This window comes from Passer domesticus, chromosome 3, assembly GCF_036417665.1.
Source record: "Passer domesticus isolate bPasDom1 chromosome 3, bPasDom1.hap1, whole genome shotgun sequence".
NCBI classification, from domain to species: domain Eukaryota; kingdom Metazoa; phylum Chordata; class Aves; order Passeriformes; family Passeridae; genus Passer; species Passer domesticus.
In genome coordinates, this window is record NC_087476.1 from 99,751,944 (window position 1) to 99,774,804 (window position 22,861).

The window sequence follows — 22,861 nt, forward strand, 5'->3', positions numbered from 1 at the left end:
CCACAGGTCTGCAAATGGTTTATGCTTACATAAACTATTGTGGGGGGATGACACTGGTCCCAAGATCAACACCCATACTCTTCACTCTTCGCTCACTTCCCCCATCTCTGTGGCACACAGGAGACAAAACGAAGAACAAAGCAAGGCAACTTGTGGATCAAATAAAGACAGCTTGACAGGTTAAGGAAAGAGGGGACACACCACCTCCAAAGCAGCAAGTGACTGGAAGTCACTCACTACCTCCCACAAGTGTGGACACCGTTCAAGCAACAACCACCATGGAAAACACTCACACACCCCCACACCCTCCTTCTTTTACCCCCAGTTTCTATTGCCAAGTAAGCAGTCTTAGCTGTATCCCATGCCAGCCTCCTCCCCACCTACTTTCCTACTGATTTTTAGGGGAGATGAAGAAACAAAGACCTCTGTGCTGTGCAAACACTCTTCAGCAATAGCCAATTAGTACATTATCAGCACTGTTTTAGCTATATATCCAAAACACAGTAACACACAGCACTGTGAAAAAAAATTAATTACATCCCAGATGGACACAATACAACTATTTTGTAAGAAAGCTGATTGTCAGGACAGGCAACCAGAAAAAAAGAGCAATCTGGGTAATATGCAGAACTTCATGTTAGACAGGTCTTAACAAAGAGAGAATGCTGCAATCTGCCTGAAGCCACCATAGATGAGTTGGTGTTGAACTCAAAAGACTCTATAGAGAAATAAATTATTAAATCAGATATAACTTAATACGTGAACATTCTCAGACTTGCTGTTTGTCGCCAAAGCATTGCTTACTTCTCAAATGAAATGTGTCTAGTGCTTCTCTGGAGTCAGCTGGTGGGATGACATAAGAGCTTCAGTTAGGAAAGAAAAGTGAGAAAGAAAAGTGATCAATAAGGCAGCAAAAACCCAAAGCCAAAATCAAGGCTGCTTAACTTCTCTGGACGTATCTTTCAGATGAAAAGTGATCACTGCTTCTAAGGCCATGCTTTTCAGGCTAGCAGGAAGTGACTGGACCGTGGAATAGTGGTTGAGTAGCAAAGTAAAAAAAATTTTGCAGTGCAGCATGAGACAAATAAAGAATATACAAAAACAAGAATATACTGTGCCTGGTGCATACAGTCATTACACTGTACTGGCAGAGGAATAAAGGAATAATATGCATTTATAGTAATTTAAATTAATACCCACTTTTTAGCAGTGTAGCTGAAATTTAATGTCGGGTGATGAGTAACTTAATGAACTTATTACTGGTCAAGCTGAACCAAAGGCACAGCTTAAGTTCATTAATAGCTTAATCATCTAATGATTTTAAGGCATCCAGAGGTAATTAAGGCCTAGGTATTCTTCCTGGCCGAATTCTTTCCTGCCACAGGGCATATACAGTCTCAGGAGTTTCTACTGTGTTTTACTTGTTGCTATGTTCCAATTGTTTACACAGCTGGAAAATATGGTGTGGTGAGATTGAGAGTGACCTGCCAGGAAAACAAAAATAATCTTTGAAAAACTAAGGACTGAGAAATATACAGAGAGAATGCCACACATTGCAAGAGCAATGCCACCACTACTTCCAAAGTATTGGAAGATTCTGCCCTGATGACATGCAAAAACTATGACTACTAAATTTAACAGCACACTAAAGTAGCATCCAGCAGTGCTCTCTATATTACATTTGTTTCATGTTGTCTTTTCAGCTTCTACTGGATAAGCTTCAATGGGACAGACACAATACCTCACACAAGGGGTTGAAGAACCAACAAGTCAGACATCATAATAGTAAAAACATGCTTGGAAACACATCCACATTGCACCTGGTTCCTGCACACATTGTTTTACAGCAGAGAAAAGCCTGTCTCTAAAGGCATCTTCTTGAATAAAGAACTTCAAAGATCCAATGCTCAGACTTAATTTTAAAATTAATTAAAATCTTCTGTAGTATATATATAATACTTCCTGTCTTGGTAAGTCTTTTTTGGGCAGGAGAGAGGGAAATGTAATAATTTTCATTATTTACAAGAGTTACATGTAATGTTTATGTAGTCAACAAAATAAAGCTTCCTGTATATATGAATTTCCTTAAGACAGTATCAGCCTTTGAATCTGCTATAAATAATTTGACCACTAATTGGAGAAAAAGCCACAGCATGAACACATGTTACAGGAACTATTAAAACCCACAAATCAGACTAGTCTGAGTTATACATTTCTTCCCACAGATCTAAATATTTGATTTTTTTCTTTGCTGTATCTTTACAATTAAACTAACTACATTTGGATTATATTCTAATCTCTTATAACCTGAAGGGAATTGTTGACACCAGTTTTATATTCTATCTCTTTCTCTCAAAACAAGGTAGTTCATTACTTCATGAAAACCAGTCTCTCAGGGAAGAAAGTTATACTTCAACATATTCCCATTGGAAATCTCTTCTGCCCACTTTTCAGTAGGCTGCTTTCAAAACTTTATTGAGCTCTCTGAACACAGGAGAATCTCCAGCTAACTCAGTCTTGACCGAAGAAGAAAACAGAATCTATTTCTGTGGGAAAAAACCAAAACCATGTCCTCCCCAATCCAAGGACCAGAGCTTCAATCCCATGAGCTGAAATTGTAATGTATGTTATAAAAATGCACCCTTTGTTTTCCTGAAGAGTTTATTTCTAGCTAAATGATGAGTGTACCTTAATTAGAATTTTATATTGCTTCGTACTATTTGTGATTGTAGACATAAGTCTGTGCAAGTGCCAGGGCCAGATGAAAAGTGAGGGCAGTGTGCCTCTTCTTACAGACGCAATAAAGAAAGACAAGCCCAAAAGTGAAATATAGTGGCTAGGACATTAATCTAGGAGTTAGAGAGCTAATTTAAATCCAAACCAAACAAACTGAGACAAATTGCCATTCCCTGCCTTTATTTCACCTCCTCAGCCTTCCTGACAAGGCCTCTCACAGCGTTTGCACAGCATGCTGCATAAAAGGCCCTAATCTTGGTAGAGAATACTGATCCACATTATACAATGTGCTGTTAAAAACATAAAGGTGACCTCCAACTTTCTCTACATGCTTTTAAACAGTTCAATTTCTGTGAGATTAGGATACATACGTTCATAAATTAAGATTGTGTCATACAGTGAGCATGGAACCTGTCCAACTTTGTTGCTATGACCTGTGAAGCCAGTCCAAATCTCTGAATGTGTTCTAAAGGTAACCCAGAGTCAAGTCCCTCCATCTTCACTGCTACTAGAACTGCAAAATTGATGATAGATGTCTGCATATCTTCAAATTCGTAGAGTTAAATGCAGGTTTACTACTCAGTTCGAACCAAAGCAACTTTTGCAGTTGAATAAAAACCAGAAAACAATTTCACAGAATAGACAGATGCTTCAATGGTAACCTTCACATTTTCCAACCCTGAATACATACTAAATATTATATTAAGTGGCTATCACAGTCTCCTGAGCTATGGGGCTTTTCTTAATGTGAAGATAAAGTGAATCATCTGAAATTGTTCAGGTTCTCCTTCTATCCAAAATAAAGGCATGGTTTTCATACTTTTCTGCCTTTATTTGTAACATGATCCTTTGGACATCTACCACAACATGGACAAATCTGTAGCAATGTAAAAAACTGTCAAACTCTGTGCTACTGCACAGGTATCTTTAACAGGTATTCAAAAAAAAAAGTGAAAATATAGCCTTAAAAATAGGAAATAAGGAAGTCAGCAACCTGAAGTAGTCTGACAGCATTATCAAATGAGACAAGAATGGTTGTTTTTTGTTTTAACTGGCATATGTGCCTGCACAGAGGTGTACAACAAATCAAATCACTATTTTTCAATGAAAAAAATCCCAACAACCAAAGTGAAAAAACACCCTTTCTGTAATAGAAGTTTGATAAGAATGAACATAAAACACGTGTTGTCTGATATACTTTGTAAGCAAAGCATATTTGTTGTAGCCTGTAACTCAAGACAGTCAATCATTCTTTGAATTACTGTACTCATGCATTTTTACCTAGTCTCTACCTTTTTTTACTTAGACAAAAACTACAATTGCTGATTGATAACAATACATTTTTACCAAGCTGCTTTTTCAAATTCCACCTTACTAAAAAATGACTGAATGATTCAGTTTTCTGAAAAAATAAATAAACAGAATTATCTCTCTGAAGAATAGGAGTGCAGCCACCATAAAGGTTCTTTGAATACTGCCTGATTTATACAGTCCCTCACCTACTGCACTATGACCCCCTACGCTGCAGTACTCCAAACCTATAGGAACGGGAAACACTGGGACTCCAGATGGCAAACACTGCAGAATGTGAACAGGTTATAACTCACCTGAAGAGCTCAAGGTTGGTGTTAGGCAGGCAGGACAAGTAATCTTGTTATATTTTTAAATTTTATTTTTTAAAATCACAAACTAGTACTTGCTTGCTTTAGCACACAGACTCATAGACATGTAAAAGTAATGAAAACTGTATGCCCTACTTGCACCATTTTTTAAAATGAAATAAAGGTAACATTCATTTTCTGAAAAAATGGTAATTATGTCAGGCTTCTGGTTAACAGCCTCACATAAAACATGGCTTTCTGCTATTATTAAAGTGTTTCTGTGGCTGTTATTATTAAAGTGTTTTAAGAGAGGGGGGAAAGGTATACTTTAAGAACAGGGTTACTCATTCATGTTCAAATGGCAAGAAAAGAAACCAACAAACAAATGCAAAAAGCACACCACCACCAAAGCCCCAACCCATAAATGTAATGCAACACACTTACAAAGAGAAGGACTCCATTTCAAACTATGACAAATTAAAGACCAAGTCAGTGTCTGTGCTGAATATAAACTTGGAAATGAAACACAGCCTAAAGCCATCAAGACAAGGGCTCCACAGTAATCAGCACCATGTAAGCCATCAACATTTCTTCCCAAAGCGTCTAAAATGGATAATTTTAAGGCCTTGATCTCAAGTTCATTGGAATTAGCAGTTTTCAATGGCTTTGGATTATGTCCTAGAGAAATAAGCAGGCACAGGTAGACTGGAATATAAGACAAGGTAGCAGAAAAACACATTAACAGCAAGAATGAGCTTACTTTATTTCCTGAGAAACAATTTGCACACCTGCTTTATTTCAAAATCCTAATACAATTATACTGCAGGCTACATTTGCGTGCAAGAGGCAGCAGTTTCTTTGAACTGAAGATCTCCAGCTTATTTCAAGATAAAACAATAAAACCAAACATAAAAAGTAATAATAAATGTATTATAACCTACAGGGACTTGGTAATTTTGTAAGCAAAGAACAAAATATCACCATTTTTATATGAACTGTAACGAAAAAGATTAGATACATTAGTCATAACTCCGGCAAAAATGCAAGAATACTAAGTTCTAAATATTTTTTACAGGAAACTACTATTTTAAGTCTTTAACTTGATGATTAAGTCTTTACACTGATGATATAATATAATCTTATCCATCATTCAGTATTACACTTAGTTATAGCTAATGTATTCCAGAGGTATAAGCATGAACTTTGTGACTGCCAATCTTCCTTTCAGTCTTGTTTTTTATGATTTACTTAAAAGAGGGACATATTTCATGGGCATGCTTCCAGCAATCCAATTATAAAACATACATGACTGTAAAAGTTGACAGAAAGTATATACATTATCTTATTATGCAATTTTTCTTCTTTTCCATTTCCCAGCAAAGCAACCTTTATATTCTCAGAAAATACACCTACTACATGTATTTTTGTTGAGTTTGATCAGCTGTTGCACGGATCTTTTATCAGTGCAACAGCTTAATAGTTAATAGGTTTCTGTGCCACATTGTTTGGATATGTAAGTTACAATTTACTAAATATTTTAAAAACTATCTCTTAAAGACCACCTGTTGATTTAAATTGCTCCAATGACTTGAGAAAAATTAAATGAGCTGGTAATTTGTTTCCATTTTACAGATCTGTTCAAGAGTAAACATGGTTTGGTGCTTGATCTTTCACAGTCTCCTGCAAGATTCTCAGAGGGAATCTGATTAAATATGGGCTGGATGAGCAGACAGTGAGGACTGAAAAGTGGCTGAAGGGTCAGGCCCAGAGAGTGGTGGTGGATAACAGAGCAGAGTATGCCTCAGCAAGTCTGCAGGTGATATAGAACTGGGAGGAGTGGCTGATATGCTGGAGGGTTGTGCTGCCATCCAGAGGAACACTGACAGCCTGGAGGAACCTCAAGAAGTTCAACAAAAGGAACTGCAAATTCCAGTGCCTGAAGAGGGACAACCTCAGGAGTTCCTGTGTCAGTATGTGCTGGGGGCAGGCAGCTGGAAAGCTGCTTTGCAGAAGAGGCCCTGGGGATGCTGATAGACACCAAGATGCCCTTGTGGCTAACAGGACCACCAGTATCCTGGGCTACATCAGAAGCATTGCTGCCAGATCAAGAGAGGGGATCCTTCCCCCTCTCCTCAGCCCTGGTGAGGCCACAGCTGCAGTGCTGTGTCCAATCCTGGGCTCCCCAGAAATATGGGGCTGCTGCAGAGAGTCAAGCAAAGAGCTATGAAGAAGACAGTTAAGGGAATTTATCAGTTTGTAAAAATGTCTGAAGAGAAGCAGATGTAAAGACAATGGACACTTATCAGAGGTGTCCAGTGACATCTTGCACAGTTTATCCAAGTATTTGAAGATAAGCTGTCCTACCTGTGTGAAGCTATGGCCACACAGAATATGCAATACTAATAAATGCTATCAAAGTTATTGGAGCGTGTGTGTCCTGTGTGCCTGTTTTAATAAGTGCACTCCTCAAAGGAGACAGATAAGAAGTACTTTATGTGGGAAATGAAGTGACTGGTAAGTAATATTATGAATTTGTACTAGCAATGCAAGTTTAATCAAAAAAGTCTAATAACACATGCCTCAAAGTTTCACCCTTCTTTAAAGGAAACAATAGCTAAATCAGTATGCTAGAAGACAAGAAATTTAAACTTGCATAACATCATATTAAGGCTCTCTGAAGCAGCTGTTATTAAGAATTGTTCATATTAATATTGCCTTTCAAAACTAAGAGCTAGACTGTCCTTTACCCTGAAGCCAAACAAAAGCCCTTGCTCAGATAAATAAGCCTAAGAAGGAGCCCTAGCAAAATGCTAAAATGTACTATGATAGCATTTAAGATTCCACCTGTCAGAACATAATTATGTGCTTCAATTTGCTCTTAGCCCCAAGTCCTGCAATGCAGTGAGGACACATCTTGTAAATTCAAGAAGTCCCAAGCACATCAGAGCCCTACCTCAAAAGTCAGTAGGCACATCTACAAAAATAACCTAGTCCTGTCACTTTGAGAAATATTTTACCTTTTATGCTTTGGATTAGGGTAAGTCAAATTTCACTTTATGAAAGCTAACTGCTTAATGGCTAATGTTCATATTGACATGGAACAAACAAGTAATTGAAGTAATTTGTCCTCAAATATCATTGTGTACTGCAACAGCCTGCCACAGGCATCCATCCAGGTTCCTACTCTGAAAAAAAAAAAAAGAGACCAAAAAGCATACTCTGTGTGAGGCCAAGATGAAGTCAAACATATCTCTAAAGATGCCAAATTGCTTTGCATTTCAACCAACCATCAAAAGGGAGGTTTTTGATCAGGTCCTCTTCTATTCTCACATTCCTGCTTCCTCCTTTTCATCAAATTTGCTCACTCTTCAGCAACATGAATGCTACATCATTTCACCCATCTGAAAAAAAGTAAGCAATTCCATTTGGCAAGAAAATGAATTAAACTTTTGATAAAAGTCAGCAAGTTGGTCACAAGATCACCAGCAGCAACACAAGGAATGTGGCCAACCCCATTTCACTATCAACCCACGGAGGAGACATGCTTAGAATTGCATCTAAAATTTCCAATGTACCATCTATTGTGGTGAGCTGGTAATTATTCACATGTTTTACAACTTGTCTATGTGTATATTTTATCATCTTTACTGGATACATCCCCAGAACCCTTATAGAAAGCTGAGTAATGGTAATAGTCCATTATATAGAGAGAAACAAGTTGCAGTAAGAGTGTGGTACCTTGTCCATGGTCACAAGACAAACACAAAACTTGTTTCCACTCTATCTTTAAAAGGAGTAGTCCTGAGATACTGTCTTGAGATTTTATTCCATGCCCAAAACATTTCTTTACACTAGGCCAACTTCAAGAGACTGAATCTAGAAACTGAATATAAAAGCATAATGAAGTGAAAATTGAGTAATACTTTCCCTGCTCATTTCCATCGCTCTTTCAAAGACTAGCCATTTTCCTGGTAAATTCAGGGAAGCTAAGCAAAGCTAACTTTGCAACAGAAGAAACTTCTGGCATATGAGGAAACTGGGTCAGCATTTTGATTCTCAAATAAGTACTTCTACTATTAGATACTCTTTTCTCTACTACAAAAAGAATTAGTCACAAAAATGTTCTGAAATCTCTCAAGCAAAGTTACAGTCAGCCTAACTGCAGGCAGCTTGCCTTGGGAGTAATCTCAGAAAGATAATAGCCAGGTGCACTTAAGAGCAGGTGCAGGGGAGGAATTACACCCACTTCTTTATTAGAGTTGGAAATAGCAAACATTGCCCACATTCAAAGTGAAGTCAAGCTCAGGAATTGGCCAGACTGAATTGGTCAGACTGAGAGGCCAGAGTTTTCACACTTGAAAAGGGAAGGTAACAAATGAGGAAGATGATGTGGACATCACCTGGATTTACCAAGAGCAAATTGTATTCAACTAACCTGAATGCCCTCTGTGTGATATGACTGTGAACTCCATGGCCAAAAGGAAAGCAATCTTATTGCATTGCTGGACATTGGCAAGGCTTCTGGCAGTCTCCCATACAATCCAACAAGTATAAAAAGTTGCAGCGGTGTAACAACACCATAGACTCTAAAAGGCACACCAAATTAAATCAGATAACAAAACTTTAAAAAATCTCAGGAAGAGGTTTTTCAAGTGGTAGATAACTTGAGGTCTGCAAGAATAAGATAGTCTGCCTCTGGAATAGGAAAGAAAATAAACTAGTCCTATGTTTAAGATCCCTAAAGACAAGATAAAAGGAAAAGGCCAATTTGAAATGCACACCTTTATTCCCTCAAACCTTATTACAGAGGGGAGAACACAGCTTCCTAAGAGTGTTGAAGAACTTTTTGCAAACAGGTTGGACTTTAAATAATACCTTCCCCTCCCTCTGAAATTAGTCCATTAGGATGCATACACAGTCAGGAATTTGGGATTGAAAGGAAATGAAAGAACTACAATGCTTTTTATCTGCAACCAACAATTAATTTTATTTAAAATGCAAACTTTGTGAAAGCAATATAAGAATTGAAACCCTTGCTATTGACATATGCACATATTGATATATGTGGCATTGATACTGTATTTGGGCGCAACTCTAGGTCATAAAACACATTTCCCCCATCAGCCTGATGTTCTTATCTGTACTCTTTATATCTTCCTGTCCAACAACATAAAGGAGAGGAAGGAAGAAAATAAACGCTTCCTGATTATCTGAAATATCAGCATCAACTCCTGTTTCCCTTATCAAGTTTAAGTCCTCATGAAACACCATAGAAAGGAAGGCATTTCAGTTCTCAGAAAGACAATGTTGTCACTCAAATGACAAAAGGAGACTAGTCATAGCATGTAATGGGTTATTGACATTTAAAAAATCATGACTGAAGTGACTGCATTGTTCGCCCTACATGCTTCAAGTAGAACAACAACCTTACAGACTACATGGTAGACAATAACAAGGAAAAAATTACTATTTCATTTCCGTAATCTTTGCTATAGAGTCCTCAGGAAGAAATTCTACTTTTAATGTAGGATTAAATTAGACTTACCACTGCAAAGTGGTATGAAAACTGATTGAATCTTTACATAAATAAATGACAACTTGCCTGACATAAAGACCACAGCAAGAAACCAAAAACCCTGTATCTCAGAATAAGTATGTTTAAATAAATCAGGTGACACCATTATGTTTTACCTCTGTTTTCAGGTGACATCCATACATACAAACTTTTTAGGGCTGATAAAAGACCTCACTTCAGAAATGTTTGTGCAAATGTACATTTGCAAAGACATGTCTAAAGCGTTCATATGGCCATCTAGAAATTACTCATGTGCCTTCTCTGCAAACAGAAAATATAAAAAAATAGAGAGCAAGGCAAAGACAGCATTATTTGTGTCCAGTCATACGCATAAAACTGCAAATAAATAATTTAAACCATCAGAAAATCCTAAAGAACTTGTCAAATGCATTATGACTTTGATAAAATTAACTCACAATTAGAATATCCCCAGCTTGTAGAAAGTAAGAGTGACCCCTATTCACTCTAAGTACTTAATATTCCCCTTTTTTGGTGGTTCCTGTAGCTTCCATATCCTTCACTTAAAAGTATGCAACAGAAGTTGGTTCAATGAACCAATGACTCCACATGTCTCAGGAAAATACTAGTGTCCATTATACTAATACATTGAAAAAAGAAAATCAATCTCTACATCAACATCCATGTATGTTTTTAGAGCCCACTATTCCAAGGAGTCAACCACAAAAATTGCTTTTGCTGTTCTTGTCTTGTTGCAATATTTGGCCAGTTTGTATGTGGAGATTAATGGTGGAGTTTCAGGCAGAGCCTTCAGGGGAAATCAGTGAGTCTGCCACCGTGAGTATAGCAAAAGAGCAGACAAAACCAAACAGCAAGAAGAAAAAAAAACCAAAAACCAAACCTACACAATTCTATTTCTAATTGCTTCCCCAAATGTATTAACCTAAAACAGAATCCAGAACTCAAATCTACTGCATGGAAAAATCTGGAAAAATCCAGATTTTGGCCTTCTCATCTTGCACAGCAGGTCTTTTCCTCTGATTTGGCTATCCAAGTCAAAACTTTCAAAGGCTGAGTTGAGCAATCATGTTTTCTACTCCAGAACCCTAAGAGAGCTGGGAGTAGCATTTTTCTGTGTACTCCTACAAGCAAGTTCTCCGCTCCTTTCAGCAATCTTCCAGCCTATGGTTTCCCTTGGTTTTTTCAAGCTTCATTGTTCCTCTCCCTCTCTGCCTGCCCCACCTCCACCTTAAAAGCTTCTCTGAGCCTCATGGCTCAGTTGCTTTCAAAAAAACACTCATCTCTCCCTTCACAGCAGAGCAGCCAGGACAATATAACAAGAGAACCCCTCTTCTGCTGCCAAGCCATCGGTTTTGTTTTGTTTTTAAAAGAAGAAAGCAACACAATGAAGAGTAAATTTGCAATAAATACAACTAAACAAAGCTAACTGTTACAATATCATATTCAATAATTAAAGATATGCACATATATAGAAATTAAATTTAATTAAGTAGAGCTAGAACAAGCTACTGTAAAACCAAAGTAACTCACAGAAGAGAGGGCACTGCCAGCAGTTTTGTTGTTTTCAGACTACATTGCCATCATCATATCTCAAATTAGACTTGCAATTATTATCTAGAATGGTGTTTTGGGAAGGTGTTTCCTTCATGGTGGGAACAATTGAACACCCATCAGTAACTGGTTCTTCATCAAGCTGTTCTACTCAAGTCAGGAATTCCACATTATGAGCCTGAATAAATTAGCCAGATATGTTATCAAAAATTAATAATGCCCAGAAATAAAACGAGAACATCTGATGCCACACAGAATCATAAAGTAAATAAACAAAGCAACAAGTATTCCCAAAGGTTCTCAAAAAATATTTTTAATCTTGCAAATACTGGAGAAACACATATTTAAAAAACCCAAAATGCAAACAGCTATTAGGGAGAGACTTTTAGCAAAAAAGAAATCATAGAGAGCATCAGCTCAAATACACCAAGCAGATTTAGTCCAAACAGGAAGGGATCTTGCAGCCTTTCAAAAAAACTACACCGCTCACCCCACCTTATTAAGCAATATATTAAAAAAGCCCAAAACAACAAAAATACAACATACAGTGGTAATCTGAGAGCTAAAACATACAAAAATTTCAAGTACTTCATGTGTGTCTTAGGTACTGTGGCCTGTAAATCAGAAGGTATTACTATATCATGGTACTTCCATAATAAACAGGTATTTCTACATCTGCTACAAATTTCTCACTTGATCAGAGAAAATCCTATTTACTACCTGCACAAACTAACTTGAAAAGATGCATTCTCAGTTTTCTGTTCCTGAAAGACAGAAATAAATGTACAATCACTTGAAAAACAGATTCCATAAGAAAAAGAAACAGCTTTTTCATCCCTTTCAAGACACAATGGTACAATTGCTTGTATTTCTCTGCAAAAAAAAAAAAATTCAGATTTCTTATTTACTTAAAAGAAAAGACGTTCTGAAAGAACATGCTGTTGGCTGACACGATGAAGTCACACTGGTGGTGAAAAGTTTTATTGCTCTTCAGGTAATCATTGCCCTTTATATTACCAGATCCATAGACCACACTTGTAAGGCAGTCAGCCAGCTCACACTCACAACTCAAACTTCCATCTTCCTCGCAACTTCAGGGTTTTCAGAAGTGCATATTTGGGATTTATGAGTTTAAATCACTTATGAACTTCAGAAAGTGTTGCCCTGCCAGCACAAAAATTATGTATAAATATTGTAAGAGAAGTTCATTCTTGCAAATTCTACATATATTTTGCTCACCATATTTTCCCTGGGTGTTTCACACAAGGTGCATTGCAGAATATGGCATGCAATATCAAAACAAGGCTTTGGATTTGTTAGAGGAGTTTGAGATGACAGAGCAAGAGCATGGGGACAAGGGAATAAAGAAAAATAATTTAAAAATAAGCATCATGAAAGAATTAATGAGATTATATAAATAGGAAAAAAAATAAAAACCAAGGGCCTTGGGTAGGTAAACCCAACCTTGGAGAAGTAAAAATGGAAACAGTTGTGCAACACAGTGTCTTGTAAAAAATGGATATGAGTAACAGTAATTTAAAGACAAACAGAATGCCTGAAAGAGCCCTAGCACAGACACACACTAGAGGAAGAAAGTGCATAAACTGAAAAAAAAAGTATTTTTTAAAAATTGAAATTTCCAGCAGACTAAGGTCTCAGTGGTCATATGGTAGCAGAAACAAACTGATCTAGGCTGATGTGCATTAAGATCATATACACAGAGCCAGAGAATACAGTGTGGCACATTCCAGCTTTCCACAGCAGGAGTCTGATGCAGCTAAGCCATGACAAAAAGGCTTAAAGAGAACAATATCGCAGAAAATGGGATAAAGTAACACAGAAGGGGTTAGCTGCCCGCCACAAGCCCAAGGGGGAATTGAAAGAAAAGTCTGCAGGGCCAGCAGCTCACGCTGGCAAAGGAAATTGCATTGTTCAAAAGGGTAACTTTGTCCAAAACACTTAAGGGTTTTGTTTCACACTAGACACAAAGGAATTGTTATTCAAACAATAAATTGTTTACACTGTAAAAGCCTGAAAACAGCATTTGGTGTATTGATGTATTTTGATGCTCACAACATTCCAAATAAGCACCAATCAGTCTTCAGCATCATAGATTTGGTTCACATTCTACAAATAAGTCACTCAAAAAATAGTTTAAAATTGCAAATAATTTCAAAATTGTTTGGCTTTCATTTATCAATGATCTTTGTGTCTGCATGTTTTAAGTAATTAATTTTCAAGTCATCTTTTCTTATAACCATCTCATCCATTGCACTAACCAGGGGAAATATGTAGTCTTTTTTGATGTAACAGGAGTTACTCAAAAGATGCATCTTCTCAAGGATCAAAAAAGCACAGTTCCAACAGAGAAGCAGAATTGAATATACTTCATCCCATATTGTTTTAAGTAGCACTTATGTACAGGATTGCATGCATGACTCAGAGCAACTCTTTACCTAGACAATAGCAAAAGTCAGATGTCACACTACCTCACTGGTTTTCCAAGAAAAGATATGGAGAGAACTTGTACAGTTTAGCAAACACTTCAAACCATGACTGAAGCCACATCTAAATGATGCAAAGAGTATCACTATCCTACCCGAATTTAGCACTATGTATCCTGTTGAAAACTCAGGGAAACTACTTTTCCACAAGGCATCCAAGATCACAAAAGTAAGTAGAAAGCTGCCTTCAGTATTAGAGCATATAGGGCTAAACACACAGTTGCAGGCCTAAGATAATTCTTTAATAAGCAGGAAGAAGTTATGAAATGTACTGATTCAGAGGAAGAAAGAAAACAGTGCACTCTCTGCCAACCCATTGGCTTGGAACCTTTGAAACACTTTGTTCCATAAGGTAATCGCAAATGGGCAGCACAGGGTTACAAATGCACATCAGCTTCTGTTTCAGAAGACAGAAATCCCCACCCACTGTACTGCAAAGGCTGTTAGAGCTATTCCCACTCTAGAGCAGAGCATTAGCTCTAACTTAGTGCATTTCACTCATCTTCCCAACCTTTTCTATGCTGGCTATTTTATCACAGCCCAGGAAGGGACTAAACAGGCCAACTTCTGGCAGCAGCTGCCAGAAAGCCACAATAATTTCTATAAGATCCCATACCACTTGTGTTTCTTTTTAACATTCCAGGAATACAAGCCTAGATGTTCATGGGTGCTTTCTAACAAATAACTATGGGGAAATAGCAGAACCTGAGTCCCCATCTTTATTGTAGCCATTCCAATGGACATTTTTCTATTTCCTCACCTAATTTTTCACAAGAGTCAACAGGGTGTTTTGGTTATCTGTCTTTCCCCCCCCCCCCCCCCCCCCCATTAAAGTAGGTGCACATTTCTACTTAACACAAAACATGAAAACAGATTATACCTGCTATCATTAATCTGAAATTATATTCCAGTTTAGGTTTGATTTGCTTTTTAGCATGATCAGCACTGTTTTTCACTTACACTTTCTACAGAAGTACAGAAGTATTCTACTGGGGAACAAAGAAATAATTTCACAGGTAGCTTTGTTTTGCTGAGTTGTCTTAAGATATCCATTCATTACTCTTGGCACATAATTGCAGTTTCAAATGCACCCTGTACCCATCTGACTTCCTTGTATATTCTCCCTTCTGAAACACCTTAAAATTTGCTTAAATCTATATTTGTTTTCATATTTACATAGATATTTCTGGTTTTTACATCCCTTCTGTTCTATTAGGATTCTTCTGTTCTTCTGATGGCCCTGTGGTAACTGCAAAGTGTTCTCAAATAATTTATACAGCAATCAGCCTGATGATCCTGAGACTTAAATCTCAAGAAAAAGTGAAGATTCCAAGACAGATTTTTCCTCCAGCTGCTTAGCATGAGATACTGAACTTGTTTTTTAGCTCCAAATCCATGACAGCCGAGCTGATGTAGTCTTTACAGTCTTCTCTCAAGGAGCTCATATGCAACTTGAGTACACAGTAATGAAGTCAATGGATCATGGTTTTGGAACAAAATCAAACAGAAGTGCACAAGCTGCATTTAGGAAATAGTGTCACCTTAAACACCATTCTCAGAAGCAAATAGCCTCAGCTGAGGTAACGCCTGAAGTTTGTTCAGCCCATAAAGCATATTCCCTTAACAAAATAAAACCCTGCCTAGAAAAGAACAGTCATGAAAGTTAATGGACAGCAGCAGAATTTCTGTAACATGAAAAGCAGAGTAAGGCATGTTTATTGTGGCTGGAACTGCTGAAGACCTTATTGACTATTACACATTCCTGTGTTTCAAAACAAATACAAATCTGCTCATTATAGCAGGCTTTTTAGAGCATAAACTGGCTTTTAGAAAACTAAGTTAGAGTACAACCCCAAGTACATATGCCTTTCCTGCAGTAACAACAGGATCACAAATTTTAAGCTGGTCAGTATCACTATTTTGTCACTGCTCCACATTACTGCCCCAAACAGTTAAAAAATGCCTCGGGGAAATCCAGCCTATTTAATGTATCAGAATGCCAGGAATTATCTAAATCCCTATTTGTTTTATTAGCAGCAATTCTCAAATAAATGCGCTTTTTTATTCCATTAAACATTTAATTACAACTGTAAATAAACATACATGAATAGCAACAAAAATAAAAATAGAATGACTGGTATTTATGAGCTGCAACAACTTTATCAGTCACAAAATAAGCTGCTGATTATGTTGACATCATGCAGCCAAAAATGAGACTTACGAAGCTCTCTCAAAATCTTGGTTTTAAAATGAGAAATTAATAAAATTCACCTACAAATACTGCACATAGAGGATTTTACCTGCTGCGCAAAAGTGGGGAAAAATAGGGAAATTTTTTTCATCTTCAGAGACAAGCCAAAGTAGTATTACTAAAAATACCACTCTGATATTTCTTTGTCCAGGGCTAGATGCTATCTACACAGTCAAATTCACAGTGCATTGATCAAAACAAAAGAAGACAAATCCCTATAAAAATATTCAAATCCTATGTTATATTTGGAAAGCCTTTATAAAAGTTAAAGAATTCTGAGGAGAAAATCCTATTAAGAAAAAAAATTAAACTAACTTTTGATGGATAAGCACTAAAACAAACCCTAGGAATAAGTTTCTAATCTAATAAAAAATATTTTCTGATTAAATCAGTTCACTTAAGAGGCACCAATGTATCATTCATTTCCTCTCTTCCCCCTCCTGAATTTCTGAGCTTCTCTCTGCACACATTTCTTTAGCTGAGTGGCCACTCTGCCCACAGGCAACCGCAAGAAGTTTGTCACTTGAGGTGACAGTGGGTTAACTGCCTTCCCTTGAAACAAATGACCACAGAATCTGTGAGTCCTCATTTCTCAATGAATGGATCAACTGCAGCCCCACCAGGCAAGGGAGCACCTAGGTACACACCCAGCTCACCTCTGCCACGTGGGCAGGCAGATCTCAAGCAAGCAGCAGCACACGTGCTGGATTTGGCTGCTCTGGGAATATGGATCCCAGCAGACACTTATTGCCTAGCAGAGATAAATCCTCAGGCAATCTACTTTTGTTCCCAGAAACTGTGAGGGGCAAGTTGAAAAGAACTTGGTTGTCCATTCAGACTACACAATCTTACTGACATCAGAGGAGTGTCACTGCATGGGAAAATGAATGTTACACTTTTTCACTCTACCAGCTGTCACCTAGGAGTGCAAAATCTTTAAAAATTGCATCCAAATTTCATTTTAAGAAACCTCTTTTCAGACTCTGAAATACAGCAAAGGAGCTATTTGGTATATATGGATATATGGACCTTGTAAGACATTAGCAGGGTGCCTATTTTTTTTTTCCTCTCAGTAATGAAACTATAAAAAGGCATGGAAATCAGACCTGAAATAGTGTTACAAAAAAAGCAAAGCAAGAGGTGGGCTGTTAGAAACCCACCTCTTGTGCCTCAAGAAAACATTCCATCAGGGGAAACAGATCTAGAGAGTCTACTGCCAGCACAGGACTTTTTCAGGAGCAATGAGGAGTCTATGATTTCCCATTGTGAACAGCAATAAAGCAGGGTTTATTAATCATTGGCATGTGCTGGCCAGTTGTTTCCATCCTTTTGATAGTCTGGTAAAGTTATTTTACCTTCAGTATTTTAGCATTCCTGCTTAAGGAATGGAAGAAGGCTTAAGCTAAACACATAACCAATCATAGCACGTAGCTTCTTTGGGCATCATCCACAGACAGTGAACTGATAGCATCTGTGAGGAGATATTCATGAAGCATAATCTTCCCAGTGTTATAAATACTGCCACTACCCTTAGGTGTGTTACAGTCAATGGTCAGCTACAAGACCAAATCACTGAAGACTGCAGAGTATTTGGTTGTGTAACAGACAAGGAGATTAAGTTGCAAGTTTCTGCAGCTCCTTTTTTAAAATGCTTAAACAAGGATGGTAAATGCTGTTAAAATAAATGATGACAGTAGCAACAAACTAATTTGGATTTTCCTTAATGCTGGTAGCATTAGGACAAGCAAAGTAGGGGAAAGCACCTTTCCTATACATACACTGAAGTTAATATCTGGAAGAACTGTAGACTAAGATATATGGGTTTTTTTCAGAAATCAGAAATCTTCATTTCTAAGAAGTCTTGAATGGGCTGAACTGAATTATAAATTAATTTCTACATGCATATAGAAATTAATTTTAAGAGCAACTTTGAAACTTTATTTTGTATTCCTGTGCAACAACATAGTCAGACACTACAAATTAAGCATGTTACAGCGAATATGCCTCTCAAATATTTTAAATTTAGCTTTAGAGATTTGGACTTTGAAAGTGACTGATGTTGAAATCATCAGAACTGATGTGTTAAATTAATACAATGTTGAATTATTTTCTCATATACCAGAAAAAGAAGAGCTGCTCCTAGGATTAGTGTATTTGGTTTACATGGCTAGGTATTGGGGGGCGAGGGGACACTGCAGAGGTGGCCTCTGTGAGACCATTGGCTGCCCCATGCTGGCCACTGCCAGTTCCAGCTGGCTCCATGACAAGCCTGCTCTTTGCCAAAGCTGGACCCACCAACAGGACAGGCTGGTGCCTCTGTTGACAACATATATAAAGATAAAAAAACCTGCTGTCCAGGAGCTATGGGAGAGGAGCAAGAAAAATGTGAGAGAAACAGCCCTGCAGACACCAAGGTCAGTGAAGGAGAACAGCAAGGAGGCACACCAGGTGCTGCAGCAGAGATTCTGCTGCTGCCCACATAGAGAGCAGGTTGTCCCCCTGCAGCCCATGGAGAGCCACACCAGAGCAGGTAGAGCAGCAATCCACTGCAGCCCATGCCAGAGCAGGTGGATGCACTCTGAAGGAAGCTGTAGCCTGTGGAGAGCCCACAAAGGAGCAGGAAGTGCAGCCCAAGCTGGAGCAGTCCATTCCTGGAGTGCACCCCATAGAGAGGACCCATACTGGTAGCTTTTGAAGAGCTACAGCTTCTGTGGAGGACCCACATTGGAATCATTTGAGAGGGACTATATCCCATGGCAGGGATCCCACACCACATCAGGGAGAAGAAGACAGAGTGACAGAGTGTTATGAACTGACTGCAGGCCCCATTTCCCAATACCCTGCGCCGCTTGGGGCATTGAGGGGAAAGAGGTCGACGATTCAGGAACAAAGGACTGAAGCTGAGCCTGGAAAAATTGGGGGAGGAGAGAAGGTGATTTTAGTCTTGTCCTTGTTTCTCACTATCCTATATTTAATTGGAAAGAGATGAAATTAATGTTCCCCAAGTTGAGTCTGTTTTGCCTGTGACAGTAATTGGTCATCTCTCCATCTTTATCTCTAGCTACAAGATTTTTTATCTCATGTTCTCCCCCTGTCCTGTTGAGGAGGGGGAGAGAGTGGCTTGGTGGGAAGCTGGCAGAAAACCAAGGCTAACCCACTGTGACTAAAAAGAGAAAAAAACCAAACTATTAGGTATTGTATTTTCACTGATTTGCAATACAAAATTACTTTTGTGTGTGGCAACTACAGTAATAAATTACTCAGGATTTGAAATCCTCCATACTACTTTCAAAAGAAAGCATTTTATATTTTTTTGCTCTAAAATGTTATTCAGTATCTCCCAACACTACTCAATTATTTTGGTCCCCTTTTTCCACTTTTCTGAACATTTATTTTCTCTAATTATGTTTGTCTACAAAACATTCCTGAAGAAAGACACCTGCAAGGAAATCAGCATTTCAACATAAAAATTCCCCTCCACACACAGTCTGTCAGCAGTGAAGCAAACTGCATGCTACTACTTCAGCAAGAGTCACAACTCATGCTAAGTACCACTGCTCCAGGCAGGCAATCCACATACCAGTCTCCTGCTGAGAAAAAGCCCAAATCCCTCTAACTTAATTGAGTTTGTTCCTTTGGTTTTAATGACAAAACCTAAATATAGATATCTATCTCCAGGACTAGACAGATATTTGAAATTATAATCTGCAACCACACCATCAAAAAGCTTCAAATATTGGAAACTAACTCTGTAGAACCCTCTGAATTGTCCCCATCTATGTATCTTCCTACATGGCACAAGCCATGCACTTTGGTATCTAACATTATTGCAGATGACAAATTATTTATACCTGCGTAGTGCAAAAGATCTGACAACTGCACCAAGCACAGCATCGCTTGTCAGGGAAGGCAGGGGATTGTCCTGCTCTGCTCTGCTGCAGCCTGACCTCGAGTGCTGTGTGCAGCTCTGGGTGCCACAATATAAGAAAGATATAAAGCTCCGAAAGTGAGTCAAAGGAGGGAATGAACATGGTGAAAAGCCTGGAGGGAAAGCCATAAAAGAAGTGGCTGAGGTCATTTGGATTGTTCAGCCTGGAGAAGATTGAGTGGAGACCCCACAGTCATCTACAACTTCCTCATGACAGAGAGGAGCAAGCTCTTTTCTCTGGTGACCAGCAACAGGACCTGAGGGAATGGCTGGAAGTTGTGTCAGGGGAGGTTTAGGTTAGATATTAGATAAAGGCTCTTCTCCCAGAGGGTGGTTGGGCTGGAACAGGCTTCCCAGGGAAGTGGTCACAGCACCAGCCTGACAGCGTTCTAGAAGCATTTGGACAATGCTCTCAGGTACTTGGTGTGAACCTTGGGGTGCCCTGTGCTGGACCAGGAGTTGGACTTGTACATGATTCCTGTGAATCATTTCCACATCAGGATAGCCTGTGATTCTATGAACTCATTGAACTCAAAGGAAGACATGTGTTTGCATCTATTTCAAGACTAGGGCCGTTTTGGGAATATGGGAATGTTTTTTGAAATCTGATTTATATCCTTGCATTATTCTTCCTTAAACTGAAGCCATTGCCACTGTCCAGCAACTGATTTGGCTTCACTGGGTTGTACTCCTGCTGTGCGTCACATCAAACTATGTCCACCTTCTTTGTTTAGGTATTGCAAATTATAGCTATGCACATCATGTCTTCTGCATCCTTCTAGAGATTACAAATCTGTCTTCTGACTTTTAACATTAGTGTTAATTTTAATGTAAGAGCAGAAATGCACTTGGAAACTGTCCAACAAAGCTTTTGTTAAGGATTTCCAATATCATAAGAAAAGAAGAGAAAACCAAAAGCTGCCTAACAGACTTACTAATTTTTGAATAATAAAAATGAACTGGCAAAATGGGATTTGGAATTTCAACTTTTATAAAGGTATTATGACAGGTGAATTAAAGCTGTATTTTATTTATTATTTGCTCATGCATCTCTGAGAAATATTCTGGCTACGCTTGTCAGGCACTTTTGTAAACTCTCTTAAGCCTAACAGTTACATATTAGTTATCTGCCTCTGCTGCCAAGTGACACTGCTATCCCTGTACCTCATGGCCACTTTTCTCCCTGGGCAGCAATGCTGTCAAAGGCATAACAGTGTGCTGAGCAACAACATCAACTGGTCAAATAACAGCAAGAGCACTTAGAATTGGAAAATCCAACATTGCCCTTGCTGCTGATCAGATCTTCAATTAAAAAAAACCCAAAAAAATGATACAGTAATTGTCAATAACTTCTCCTAATTATGATTCTTCAAAAATAACAGACTGAGGATTGCCAGGAAATAACACTGTCCTAATGTCAGGTCTCCCCAGAAGTTAGTTTTGAACCAGTTTCTTAAAAGAAAATTTTTAAAATCCTTTAGCATAATTAAGCAATTAATTAAATTTAGACATTATTAGAGAAAGACTATCACTACATCCTTAAGAATGAATACCTGTATTTGTCAAAAACAAATATATGCTTGAAGCATTTCTCTTGTACCTCAGAAAGAAATCTGTCCAGTTTGAACCTTTTATTATCTAAAATTAAGTTCTCTAGAATTCTTTGCTGAGGTACCAGGAAAGCAGCTATTCAATAACTGTCATTACTGTGGGATGCAGGGACATGATGGAGAGCTGCTGCAAATTAAACCAGACCCAATAACTCCTATCAGCCAAAGCTTACCACGTTAGCTACTTTTTCCCAATCCCTACCGCCTCCTTTTACTCTTAATGAATTCACAATTAATTTTAAAAGGCTCCAGACAAAGAGAAAGAAACAAACAAATTAAAAAAAAAAAATACTATGCAAAGAAGAATTTAAGAATATTTCACTAATCCGTTTTCTCTCCAACACTTCCAATACCAGGCAAACAATTTCACTAAGAAGCACAAGGAACTAGTTGAAGCAAATACATGGAATCAGAACAATTTCAGCTCTGCAGGAATTTCAGGCAAACATCACTGTGGCCACATCTACAGTTGGAGTTCCCCACATCTCTTGTAAATTCCTCCATTAACAGAATGGCTCTTCAGCACACAGGGTACAGCATGCATGTACCCTGAGGCCTCACTTCAGCAAAAACTCCTCATTGGGCCTTCAAACAGGTTGCAACAAATTCACTTAATCTTAAATACAGCATCTGAGTTCACAAAAGAACAGAGGTGGGTTGTGTTCAAATCTTTTATAGTACAAGCTGTGTTGCTGCCACTTGGAAAAAGAAAACCCTACAAAACAGCAAGCCAATGAGCCACACTATATTAAGATCCATTTGAACAATTAATTAGGAAGACACCAGTAGGATGTTACAGATTTTTACTTCCTCTGTGGTCAGTCAATAATTAAATATTGATCAGTTTTAAAGAAACCAGATCATATTTGTTCATCTGAACTTGTCCTGTGCTTTCAGAAGAGATAAAACAGTTGAATTTTGAACCTCTTTACCATGCTCCTGAACCTCTTTATCACAGTCCTTAACTTGACATCTGTATAAGAAAAAGCCTAAAACAAACCAAAAACCAAAACACCAAACCCCACAACTTTGCTACAGTTTTCAGATCTAGAAACAAACTGTTTCTATATTTGAGAATCTTTTTACATAAACAATTTGATACAAATTGGCATCAGAAGATGTTTTT

General features: G+C 38.1%; 1 protein-coding gene and 1 long non-coding RNA gene across 10 annotated transcripts in view; both read right to left on the bottom strand.

Annotated features, from left to right (window-relative positions):
* The window catches only part of PLD5 (phospholipase D family member 5), a 334,219-nt gene that overhangs the window by 149,781 nt on the left and 161,577 nt on the right, over positions 1 to 22,861 (bottom strand). The window contains exon 1 of one of the 8 annotated variants that reach the window (XM_064414638.1): positions 1,201 to 1,372. The exons of 6 other annotated variants lie outside the window; for them this stretch is intronic. The gene's annotated coding sequence lies outside the window, so the exon portion shown is untranslated. Of the gene's footprint in view, positions 1 to 804; positions 824 to 1,200; positions 1,373 to 22,861 lie in introns of those variants that run through there. One more of the 8 variants, XM_064414639.1, reaches the window with a different exon arrangement.
* LOC135297279 (uncharacterized) lies at positions 6,263 to 8,902 on the bottom strand. Of its 2 annotated transcripts, XR_010359328.1 has the most exons (4): positions 8,773 to 8,902; positions 8,076 to 8,220; positions 7,625 to 7,738; positions 6,263 to 7,522 (listed from the first exon to the last, which is right to left on the bottom strand). It is a non-coding gene; the product is annotated as an uncharacterized LOC135297279 (long non-coding RNA). The 2 variants fall into 2 exon arrangements; XR_010359327.1 differs by lacking the exon at positions 8,076 to 8,220 and having other exon boundaries at positions 8,773 to 8,893.